A 14256-nucleotide genomic window follows, 5' to 3' on the forward strand; every position below is an offset into this window, starting at 1 on the left:
AACTTGTGGGTTATTTTAAAATTTTTCCAACTTTCTTAATACATAATAAAGTAATTGTTACCTCCAACTAATAATTAAGACTTGTGTCACTTACACCTAATTTTAAAACTTGTTTATCACCTGTGGCCCAAACCCCCATGTATCTTCATATCCATTGGAGTTGGATAATATTTTGGATAGAGAGATCATATTTAAAGTGGACGTCAAGAAAGACAATATAGACCAACATGATGATGTTTACACTATTTTTAAATTTAGTGATAATAAAAATCTCATCAAGCAATATCCCTCTCCGAGTGAAGAAACATGCACTGCATGTTTACATTACTTTCAGACAAACTGAATTTGTTGATTTATATTAAAAGAAATTAACTTAAAATATAGATTGTTGTAGATATTATTATTTTTCTTTCAAAGTATTCAGATTTCAATCATGAAAAACTCGCACCTAGAAAAAATAATTTAACGGTGATTTTGGCACACACTTATATGTAGATATATTGATCATTTGTTAAAGTTCATAAAGATAGTTGATTTTAACAATCTTTTTTGATTGAAATTTTAGAATTCTATAGTTGAGAATGAAGTGAACTCAACTTCAAATACCCCTGCAAAAAGAAGCATTACCGAGAGTTAGCCATTTGTGGTAGACATTGATGAAGATCCCAATACACAACTCTCCAGCAGTAAGAGAAAACGAGTCATAAAAAATAAGAAAATAACATGAATCACAAATTATTTAGGAGACTTGAATAAGATACACTCAGTGGGATGTCACCTTTTCTATTTTCAGCATTGATTTTTATTATGAATAAAATATTTTGATAAATTTTCAACATTTATTGAGAATTTTATGATTCTCTGATCGTACTTAATTTGTAAGCTATTGATGATATTTTTCTACAATTACTAATTTTATAATTTAATGACACTGAAATATTAAAACAACTCAAAAAAATGATATATGTGGTATGAAGTATCTCAGACGCTACAGTACAGTTGGACAGAAATATTAAACAGTCTAATTATACTTTAAGAGAGACTTCTTACGATGTAGGCAGAAAAGGTAGTCCTTTTCCTAGTGAAGAAAGTGCCAATCATACACTACTCCTGACAAAGAAAACCTAATCTCATAAGGCGTGGTTCCAAGCATTTATTTTGCTCTCATTGTTTCCTCTGCAACAAATGAAGTACACAACCTTAGTGATGATTATTCTTTCAGCATTTGACTTCACATATGTACATAAAATATATATTATTTAAATGAACCTGTTATGTGAATAGTTTTGTTAAGTTCAGTCTCCTTGACCTTCTGTACAGCTACCTGTTTGAGTAGTTTTGTCATTTTTTTCTTTTTCTTACCTGCAATTTAATCGCAACATTGATAATCAGCTTTCATAAATCATTCACCAAAAATACATTTAAGATAGAGCTCAACGAATTAGCAAGAGAATGAAGAAAGTCTTATACTTGGACAAAATTATATTTTAGTAGAAAAGTAGGAATACTCCACTATTTGGGGATTTATCAATCAGAAAAAAGAGTTTTGTATGACACTCCATCCTTGAATTGCAGTTGATTCAAAGATAGTTGTTATATTGATAACATTAAAATAATTTTTATATTGCAATAAAGAAGTCAACCCTTTTACTTCTATGGCAGTCATGGATAGAAGTATCTGAAAGTGTAATTTTGTCATGGTTTGTTTGAAAAAATAAAAAGTTCTTTTGGGAGGGAACAATTAAATAGAAGGTAAACTCTCAGGTATACCACAATTCCTGAATATTAGAAATTTTCAGGACATACCACGTTTGCAGGTTTGCAACTTCTGCTTTGGAATGAGACATTTATTTGATATAGGATGAAAGTACGAGATAAATACAAACAATTTTCATATATACTTATCCAACGAGGAACATATACACTAGTTTTAAATTGCAAGACCCCCAGATCCAAAAAAGTCGCAAGCAGGCTAGAGAACTAATATTGAAAAATAAAAAGCTACATGAAAAATTAAAGCTAGAGTCAATTCTCTAGTCGTACTTAATTTTTTAGTTCTTGATGATCTTTTACTACAATAACAAATTCATATAATTTAATGGCACTGCAATATTAAAGTAACTCGCGATAAAATGATATTTTGGGCCTGAGGTATCTTTGACACTGCAGTATAGTTGGACAAAAATATTAAACAGTCTAATTATACTATAAGGGAGACTTCTTATTATGAAAGAAGAAGATACAGTCCCTCTCCGAGTGAAGAAAGTATCAATCATGCTGAATACTCCTGACAAAGGAAATCTAATCTTATCAGATGTAGTTGCAAGCATTTGTTTTGCTCTCATTATTTCCACTGCAACAAATGAAGTACACAATCTTGGTGATGATTATTCTTCCAGCAGATGACTTAATGTATGTACATAAAGCATATATTATGTAAATAAACCTATTATATGAATAATTTTGTCAAGTTCAATCTCCTTGACATGCTGTACAACAATTTGTTGATGCAACTTTGCCATTTTTCTCTTTTCCTTACCTGCAATTTGATTGCAACATTACTATCGAGCTTCCATGAATAATTCACCAAAAATACATTGAAGATAGATCAACAAATTAGCATGACAATGAAGAGAGTCTTATGCTTGGACACAATTATATTTTAGTATAAAATTAGGAAGACTTTACTGTTTGGGAATTTACCAATCAGAAATCAGTATTCCACCTGGCACTTTAATCATATGATTATACGGGTATCAATATTTCTCATTTGAATTATAGAGAAGCATATATAACATGGTATCAACTCTTTAAACTGATATTTTGAACATACGAACTCAAACTTTTTTTGAAAAAGTACTACATATGATACAAATAAAGTTTAACATGAAAATATTTTTTTAAAAAAAGAATAACATGCCCAGTAATAAAGTCCTGTAGATATGTATGCAATAATCAGCAAGCATACTAGCAGTGAATGGAGAGACTATTAAACAGCTCCTTCTTGAAAAGAACATAAGAAAGGACAGACCTTTCAGGTGATCTTTTTTCTATAACTTGCATATCTTGACAAATAGGTGATCAACTCGAATTCTTAGGAGGCCTAACTTAAATAGTGGTAGTAGCAATATCGCAACAACACCCTACTTACTTTCTGCTATTGCTAAGAGAAGATTAATGCTCTATAGAGAATAAAAAATTACATCAAATGCAAATGTTGATCAATAATAGTATAGAGAGAAACAAAAAAGATTATTAAAAAAACATAACAGAAGAACATGTCAGAAGGAAAAAGGCAGTATTAAATCTCTTTCAGCAAAACCAACAAATTAGGAGCCTATAACTTTATCCATCAGAAAGATACTCTTACCAGATACCACCATCCTTGAATTGCAGTTGATTCAAAGACAGTTTCTATGTTGGTAACAATAAAACAATCTTTATATTGCAGTAAAAAAGTCAACCCTTTTACTTTTAGAGCAGTCATGGGTATAAGATCTAAAAGTCTATTCCTGTCATGATTTGTTTGAAAAAAAAATTCTTTTGAGAAGAAACAATTAAATAGAAAATAAACACTCAGATATATCACATTCTCTGGGTATCAATAGTTATTTTACAGACATTTATTTGACATAGGGTGAAAGTTCTAGATAAATACAAATATTTTTCATATATACTCATCCAACAAGGAACATATACATTAGTTTTAAAATTGCAAGACCTCCAAATTCAAGAAAGTCGGAAGCAGGCTAGAGAAACAATACTGAAAAATAAAAAGCTACATGAAAAATTGAATTCAGAGTCCAATCTCTGATCGTACTTAATTTGTTAGCTGTTAATGATCTTTTACTAAAATAACTAATTCATATAATTTATTGGCACTGCAATATTAAATCAACTATCAATAAAATGATATTTGTGTCCTGAAGTATCTCAAACATTACAGTACGGTTGTATAGAAATATTAAATAGTCTAATTATGCTTTAAGGGAGACTTCTTACTATGCAAGCAGAAAATTTAGTCCTTGTATGAGTGAAGAAAGTGTCTGAGTGAAGAAAGTGTCAATCATTCTGACTACTCCTAAAAAAGAAGATCTAATCTCTTGAGACATAATTGCAAGCATTCATTTTGCTCTTATTATTTCCTCTGCAACAAATGAAGTATGCAATCTTAGTGATGATTATTCTTCCAGCAACTGACTTCACTTATGTATATAAAGCATAGATTATGAAAAAAAACTGTTAGGTGAATAGTTTTGTTCAATCTCCTTGACCATCTATACAACTATCTGTTTGTGCATCTTTGCCATTTTTCTTTATTCTTTACCTGCAATTTGATCGCAACATTGCTACTGAGCTTCCATGAATCATTCACCAAAAATACATTGAAGATAGAGCTCAACGATTTAGTAAGACAATGAAAAGAGTCGTATACTTGGATAGGATTATATTTTAGTAGAAAAATAGGAAGAATTCACTGTTTGGGGATTTATCCATCAGAAACTAGTATACCATCTAACACTTTAATCATATAATTATACGGTTATCAAAATTTCTCATTTCAATCACAGAACAGTATATATAACATGGTATCAACTTTTTAAACTGATATTTTGAACATAGGAACTCAAACTTACTTGAAAAATTACAGCATATGATACAAATAAAGTTTAACATGAAAAATATTTTAAAAAGTATATCATGCCAAGTAATAAAGTCCTAAAGATATGTATGCAATAATCAGCAAGCATATTAGCAGTGAATGGAGAAACAATTAAACAACTCGTACTTTAAAAGGCCAACATAAGATAAGAAAGGACAGACCTTTCAGGCGATCTTTCTTTTATTAACTTGCATATCTCGGCAGATTGGAGATCAAACAGAATTCTTAGGAGGCCAAACTTAAACAGTGGTGGTAGAAATATTGCAACAACTCCCTGTTTACTTTCTGTTATTGCTAAAATAAGATTAATGCTCTGTAGAGAATAAAAAATTACATCAAAGTCAAATTCTGAGCAATAACAGTATAGATAGCAACACAAAAAGTTATTAAAAAATAACAGAAGAACATGTCAGAAGGACAAAAGGTGGTATTAGATCTTTTTCAATAAAACCAACATATTAGGAGCTTATGACTTTATCCATCAGAAAGATAACCTTACCAGATACCACCATCCTTGAATCACAGTTGATTCAAAGACAGTTGTTGTGTTGGTAACAGTAAAATAATCTTTATACTGCAACAAGAAAGTCAACCTTTTTACTTCTAAACCAGTCATTGGTGGAAGTATCTAAAAGTATATTTTTGTCATGATTTGTTTGAAAAAAATAAAAAAATCTTTTGAGAGGAAACAGTTAAATAGAAAATAAACTCTCGGGTGTAGCACATGTCAATTTTCTGCTGATTGCCCCTCAATATTGAGAGTCTTGCCATTAAATAAAAAATATTCAATAATTACATCCCTAAAGATCCGTCTTCCTATCCCTAAAGATCAGTTTTTCTATCCCTCTAAATCCGCTATTCTATCCCACAAAATCTTCCTACTAAAGCCACTATTATTATCTTTAATTAGTAAATCAAATCTATGTAATTACACTAATATACAACAATATATGGTTACATTAATATATACAATATTTACATCGTCATGCTAACATTCCCCCTCAAATTGATGCTGGTAAATCAAGAAGCATCAATTTGCCGACTAGAAACTGATGTCGTCATGCCATTGATTTTGTAAATGCATCAGCTGTTTAAAGATCAATGGACACGTGTTGAAGAGTAATGACACCAGTATGTACATCTTCTCGTATATAATGACAGTCTACTTCGATGTGTTTAATCCGCTCATGATAAATCAGGTTAGTAACAATCTGAATAGCACTTGTATTGTCAGTATGGAGAGGAGTAGAATTAGATTGAGGAAATCCAATCTTAGCAAGTAATCCAAAAATCCACAAAATCTCAAAGCAAGCAGTAGACATTGCTCGATATTCAGCCTCTGTTGAAGATTTTGATACGCAATCTTGCTTTTTACTCTTCCAAGATATCAAAGACTCTCCAAGAAACATGCACCAACCAGTAACCGAACGACGAGTGTCAGAACATCCTTCCCAATCAAAATCACTAAAATTATTAAGATAAATAGGCGAACTACTAGGAAAGAATAATCCACGAGTAGATGCTCCTAGGAGATATCAAATGATAAGACAGAAAGCCACCAAATAAAGATGACAAGGATCGTACATGAATATACTAACTTGTTGAACTGCAAAAGAGAAATCAGACCTGGTAATAGTAAGGTAATTTAAGCTCCCAACTAATTGCCGAAATATAGTTGGATCAGGAAGAAGATCGCCTTCCTCCCGGGGATACTTTACATTCAATTCTAATGGAATAGCTACAGAGGAAGAATCCTAAAGACCTACTAAAAAAATAAAATCTTGGGTATATTTTTGTTGATTTAGAAACACCCTAGATGAATCACGATGAACTTTCAAACCCAAAAAATATGTAAGAGTACCAAGATCTTTCATATGAAAAGAATTCTTAAGTTGCTGTTGCAGGCTAGTGATTAGTGAAGAATCAGTTCCTGTAATAATAATGTCATCTCCATAGACCAAAAGAAGAACACAACCTGTGGATGTTTTTTGAAGAAACAAAGATGTCATATTTGCTCTGCTCAAAAGAGAATTATAGTAAAGTAGATCGAAATTTGTCAAACCAAGCTCTGGGAGCTTGTTTTAATCCACACAAAGACCACTTCAACTTGCATACATCTGATGTAGGCAATGAGAACAAACTTGGTGGAGGTTTCATATGAATATCCTCTTTGATATCACCATGAAGAAAAGCATTTTTGACATTCATTTGATCAAGAGTTTATTTCTGTGAAGCAGCAATGGCAATAATAGTTCGCACCATTGTCATTTTTGCTACCGGTGCAAAAGTCTCTTCATAGTTCACACCATACTTCTGCTTATTACCAATAACAACTAACCGAGCTTTGTACCGATCAAATGTTCCATCAGAATGAAGTTTAATTGAATAATCCCATTTACATCTAATTGGGTGAACATTTGAAGGACATGAAACAATATCCCATGTGTCATTTTCTTTAAGAGCCAAAAGTTCTTCCTCCGTTTCCTTCTGCCAACATTCATGCTTGTAAGCTTGTGAGTAACAAGTTGGAACAGAAATGGTGGATAAAGTAGATGAAAAGCCATACCAATTAGGAGTACGAGATACTTACGTAGATCACCAAGTGGGCTCAAAAGGAGCAGGCCTTGAAGAATTCTCAAATTCTAGTTGTGGAGCAGTTTCAGGTAGTGGACCAATATCAGGAGGGGGTAAAGTTGGCAGTCGAAATTCATACATAAATCCAGGTTTGAACTATTAGAAGAAGATGAAAAATACTCAAAAGCAGGAAAAAGAAGATAAGCAGGAGATGACTCAACTTGAGTCGGAAAAAATGCCGATTCTCAAAGAAAACAACATTTCTAGAAATATGAAATTTATTAGAATATGGATCATAACAGACAAAACCTTTCTTTGAAGTACTATAACCCATAAAAACACATTTAGTAGACTAAGCAGAAAGTTTATTACGCTGAGAAGGAGGAAGATGCACAAAACAAATACAACCAAATATATGAAAATTATCATAGCTTGAATTTTTGTAATAAAGACGAAAATATGGAGATTCAAGATTTAAGACTTTAGATGGTAGTCTATTAATTAAAAAAAATAACAGTAGACAAAGCTTTCACCCAATACTTAGATGGAACAGAGGACTCAAGCAATAAAGTATGAGTACATCTAAAAGATGACGATTTTTACGTTTAGCAACCCTATTTTGTTGTGGTGTATATGGACAGGAGAGTTGTGAGACAATTCCTTTTTTAAGAAAAAAAATTTTGAACTCGTAAGACATATATTCTCCACCAGAATCAAATCTTAATAATTTGATGCAAGTAGAAAATTGAGTCTTAATATAGGCCAAAAATATCTTGAATATGGAAAATACCTCAGATTTGAAACAAAGAAAATATACCCACGTAAATCGATTGTAATCATCTATAAATGTCATAAAGTACTTGAAATGAGCATGAGAAACAATTGGTGAAATACCCTAAACATCACTATGAATGACATCAAAACACTTTGTAGCACGACTACCAAAATTAGGAAAAGACAGAATTTTACTCTTGCCTAATTTACAAGTAGAACAATCAAAGAAAGCAGTGGAAAATTGATTTTTGCTCCCCAATAAATTTGAATTTGATAAATGAGTTAACACAATAGAATTTGGATGTCCTAAGAACTTATGCCATATCTCAGTCTTATTAGGTGTAGAAGTACAAGCAAATGATAGAACACGAGGAATGGAAAAGTGTATAGGAAACAGTCATCCAACTTTAGGCCCCTTCGCAATTATCGTCCCCGTCACCTGATTCTGCACAAGACAACCGTTGCGAGAAAAATTCACCCCACAATTGTTGTCTACCAATTATCCAACTGAAATAAGACTAGTAGAGAGCTTTGGTGACACAAAAACATTGTTGAAAGTTTTAGTAATATCCCCAACCTTTGTAATGCGTAAATTACTACCATTGGCAACTTGAATTTATGATGGACCATGATACTTAAGAACATTTTTTAGCATACTAGATGAGTTGGTCATATGATTGGAAGCCCTAAAATCAACAAGCCAAAAATTAGATGCAAGATCATTACCTTGTAGCCCTAAAGCTGAAAAAGCCGACATAATCATTTCTCTTACCATTTCAGGAGTAAGAACTTATCCCAAAGATGAGTTCTCAGTAGTGAAACCATTTTTCCCAGCTTGAAAAGCATTAACCTTACGGTTTTAAGGGCGTGTGAGACACTATATGATAATGTGTGCTTGTTGTTTGCAATAATTACAAAACTTCTTGCCATAATTGCTAGCAATATGACCATATCCCTTGCAACTGTAGCATTGAGTTCTAGTCATATCCCTACCATTTCCTTTACCTTGGGCAGCAAATGCAACAACAATATCATTAACTTGCTTGAAAGTATTTTGTTTGACAACGCTGCTCTTCATGAAGTAATTCCCTAAAACAAACATCCAAGGAGGGAGACGGGTCATGATTCATCATGTGGGAGCGAACACTCTCAAACTCAGAGCGTAACTTCATCAAAAATTGATCTCGCTTGCTTTGCTCATGAACTTTTTGAATTACAGAGAGAGATTCGGAAGGTATTTTGGCATAAACTATATCCGTAAATTCAGCTCATAAAATCTAATATCCAGAAAAATAATCCTAAACAGAAAGACCTCCTTGAGAGTAATTAGCAATTTCATACTCTAAGTGAAAGCGGCGGACACTATTATCTTGGTTGTAAATCTTTTGTAAATAATCCCACGTGGCTTTAGCTATCTTGTAAGGCCTGAGATTAAGAATAATAAGAGGGTCAATTGACCCTAAAATCCATGTCATAACTCTTGCATCTTTAATCTTTCATTCACCTAACTTTGTAGGATCAGTAGGAGCAGGATCAGCTCCATCTATATGGCCCCACAATTTTTTTCCAGTGACAAATATCTAAAACTGAAACTCCCATTACAAAAAATTCTTTCCAGTGAAATGAACACTGAATGACTCAAACTGATATGAAGTCATATTTATGAAAACTAGAAACACTAACTCAAAAAGAATAACCAAAATGACCAAGATCAAAGTTCAAGTTGTTAATTGCCGAGGAACAATCAACAAAAATGAAATTTTTTCAAAAAGACTGAAAGAAACCACAAATGAACTCTATGAAGCAAGACAGCCAAGAGAAGGCTCTGATACTATGTCAATTTTCTGCTGAATACCCCTCAATATTGACAGTCTTGCCATTAAATAGAAAATATTCAATAATTACATCCCTAAAGATCCGTCTTCCTTTCTCTAAAGATCAGTTTTTCTATCCCTCTAAATTCGTTATTTTATCCCACCAAATCTGCCTACTAAAGCCACTATTATTCTCCTTAATTACTAAATCAAATCTATATAATTACAATAATATACAATAATATATGGTTACATTAATATATAGAATATTTACATCATCATGCTAACAACACATTCCCTGGGTATCAGTAGTAATTTTCAAGACATACCACATGTGGAAGTTCGTAACTCCTGCTTTGGTATGAGACATTTATTAGACATACGGTGAAAGTTTGAGATAAATACAAATAATTTTCATATATACTCATCCAACAAAAAACATATACACCAGTTTTAAAATTACAAGAATAACAACATATCTAACCTATAGCTTTAATTTAGCATTAAGCATCAGACAAGAGACATGAAAATTCCTCATAAAAATTTAATTATTTGACTCCAAATACAACAACACAACAACAAATGAGGTCTGAGTAGGGTGGTGTGTATGCAGATCTTACTTCTATCTTCTGAATGTAGACATGCTATTTTTCATAGAATTCGGCTTAAGTAAAGCATTTCAAAGTAGATATGATGGGACTATAGTTAATATTCTTTTATTAACAGTAAAAGAAACATTTAGAAAGTCATCAAGCCAAGTAAAGACTCTGCAACACTAATTCAAAATTCGCTTAGTATGGATAATTTCTATCAAATGATTTCACACATTCAAAGTAATGATGATTGGTTTTACATCCTTTGGCAGTTCTACATGGCAACCTCCGGTAACAAACATACAAATATACAAATAATTTTGCCCTTTGGATAGAGTATTAATGAGGAAGATGGCTTTGATTGCAAGATGTAGTAATTGTTTTAGAAACTTTGTATATTCTATGAAATGTCTCCTATATTGAACAGGTATTAGTAATTTAAGCGTTTAAGACTATACCCTTACTCCCAGAAAAGAATTTAATTTTGTATCAGCTATTATAACATCCATGAGAAATAGATGACATAAAAGAAAAAGATATATTGACAATCATGTTCAAATAATAAGAACAAACACAAAATTCTTTTCTAGTTTATGGGAGTAATAAATGAACATGCTAGAGGACTGGAAAGGTACAGCAAAGTGTACCCTGTGAAAAAGCTCTGCAACTTCTTGATATTGAGTTGAAGGATGATGTCATCCTCGTTGTAGCAAATGCATCGTGTATTGAAAATATTTACTACAATCCTACCAGGTCCGATGGAATTTTAACAAAAATAACAACATAAATATACCAATAATAATAATAAAAGATAAAATTGACAAACAAAAGGATGAAAGCTTAAATGCCTAATCAAACAATCATATATCAATTTCAAATCAGTCCATTCAAATATAAAAAATTAAAATCAAATATAAAAAATAAAATATATAAATATATAAATATATAAATATAGAAAAATAAAGTAAAACATACAATATCTAATATATATAAAAAATATCTGTCATAATAATTTTTTATCAACATTTAATTGAATTGAGATGTGTGTGATATGTTTATACACCAATAAAATTGATAATAAAAATAATTTATTGGTTGCACATGTATCAAATCCTTCAAAGATAGTATTTTTTAATAGCTTGGGAGAAAATTAGCTTCTTCATTTTAATTTTTTTAATTTCAGCATTGCAAATTACAATAGATGATTTGAAACTAAAAGAGAGTCCAGGGGTAAGAAACTTTAGATTGTTCTATTGTATAAATATCTTGGTTGAATATGGACACTGTCAGTGAAAAATATAGGCAAAATATAAAGACTGAAAAGTTATTCCTAAATAAAACTAAAAGATAATTTATTGTATATGTGTAACAAAAATAAGAGCGACTGTCTCAACTTTCTCTTAGCCATTTTCTCTCTCTTCTTTTAACAGGCTAACTTTCACAAATGTTCATATGAAATTCAAATTCAGAAGTGCAAACAATGAAAAATCAGGCAACACAATTAGAAAGATTAAATAGAATAATCCTACGAAATAAAAAATGGACTAAATACTCATCAGATGAAATACATACACACACACACATATATATATGATAACTATACACAATGATTAAAATCGTATTAATTGAAATTTTCTAGTTGATCCTTCTTTGTTTATCTTATTTTTAAAATAATGTCATCTTTTTCACAGAGAATATTGACCTCACATATGACAGAGTAAATTCTATCGAACAGCAGGAAAGAGTTTCTCTGCCTTTATGTGATAGAACAAATAGTTAGTTTTAATATATATAATATTATTATAGTTTTTTATATCTTTCTACCCATATAATATACTTACCTTAATTTAACATGTTCAGAAACAGTACCCCAATTGAGAAATCAGATGTGCTTTCTAAGAGATGATGTCAATGAACTGAGGAAACAAAAGAATGTGTCAAGCTCTACTATGTCAATTGATAGAATTGTATGTCAAGAACATTATTGAAGAATTTCAATAACTTAAACTTGAGTAGTGGTATTAAAATATTTGGATTGCATATAGCTGATGGAGAAAAAAGAAAGGGACAAGTTGTAGCATCAATTTCATCATATCAAAATTATACACCACCAATTAGTTTACCCATAATGAAACTTATAAAGGTTTCTTCATCACAATCTCCCGCACAATACTCAAAGTCCTTTCTGCTAGAGCAATAGTTCGTATTTCTTTGGGGACAAAATTTAAGTTTTTATTAAATTACTATTTACATTTATTTGAAAGATGATTTTATTTTTGTTTGAAAATCTTAATTCATCAATGACAGATTTTGAAGTTGATTTTCCACAAAGCAGAAGAAGTGTAAACTCATATTTCTTAATGAGATTACAAATTTCAGGCAAGATATACTGCCTGATTTAAATAGTGCTCCAGCTGGTGATGGTAAAATTTAAATCTCCACCTATTTTCATCAAATTGATTATAAAACGTCAATAGACATTTTATTATTTTCTGCCACGCTTCATTAAAATATATTTTATCTTTGTTAATGATAAATTTTGAAAGATGTTTTTCTCCAAACACAAGGCAGAACAAGGGTAAAGGCATATTAATTAATGAGACTACAGATTTGAAGCAAGATGTACTGCCTGATTTGAATTGTGCTCCAGCTAATGATAGTAAAATTTGAATCTCCGCACATTTTTACTATATTGGTTATAAAAATATCAATAAATATTTTATTATTTTCTACCACACGTCATTAGAACATCTTTTATCTTTTACTAATGACAGATTTTGAGAATTGTTTTTTCCCAAATTCTAGGCAGATGAAGGGTAAAGGCATTTTGGTGACTGAAAATACAAATTCAGGTACTTTTAATATGTGATGTGAAAATTTGAGATCTAATTCTACACCACAACATCATTCAAGTTATTTTTGTGAGATGCTCAAATTTTTCTTAGTAAGAAATCATTACTAAATTTAAGTATCAATAAAATACTTAAATTCTACCAAGACTACTATTTGGAGTTATTAATCACTCATTTTACATGAAAATTTATTCATTATAGGTACCCAAAGTCAAGATCAATTGTCTGATTTAAATTGTGTTCCTTGTAATGAAGGTTAAGAAGATGAAGATGATTGGGAAGGTATGTACTTAGTAACTAAGCTGGTTATCAATTATTTTCAATGATAATGATATTTAAAACAGTATCTTGATTGCCACTTAATTCATTTACTATTATTTTTTTAGAAGATGACATCAATTGGGGGAATGTTTGTAATGAAGGTATGCACTATTTAACTTTTACATATGTGTGATTAACTAATAATAAATCATAACAATAGTGAGTTCATATGACTTTAACACTATATCTTTTTGATGATTAATAGAGTACTGAAATATCGGAGATGGTATCAATGAATGTGAATATTGTGGGGGCATATTTTTGATACGAAGAAAGAATCAAAGAGATAAAAAGTCTAAAAGATTAGAGCTTTTTTATGTTGTAATGATGGAAAGATGAAGTTGTCAAAGGCAATTATGCCTCCTCAAATTCTAAGTCAATTGTTGCTTGAATATGGTTAGAGAAAACATCTATTTTGATCTTATCATCGACGCATAGTCATATTTCATATATAATTCTCCATTCTCCATTTCATATTTTATGCAGATTCTAAAAGCAATCATTTTCGAGAGAATATTAGGAGTTATAATTCTATGTTTCATTCACTTCAATGGGAGAAAAGGTTGATGCACCCGTCAATCAAAGTCGGAGACTAAGAATACTTAAATTATCAGGACAGAACTATCATGGAATTGAAATTTTGTTTCCTCTTGAGAGATCCATCT

Source organism: Capsicum annuum, chromosome 12 (assembly GCF_002878395.1).
Source record: "Capsicum annuum cultivar UCD-10X-F1 chromosome 12, UCD10Xv1.1, whole genome shotgun sequence".
NCBI classification, from domain to species: Eukaryota; Viridiplantae; Streptophyta; class Magnoliopsida; order Solanales; family Solanaceae; genus Capsicum; species Capsicum annuum.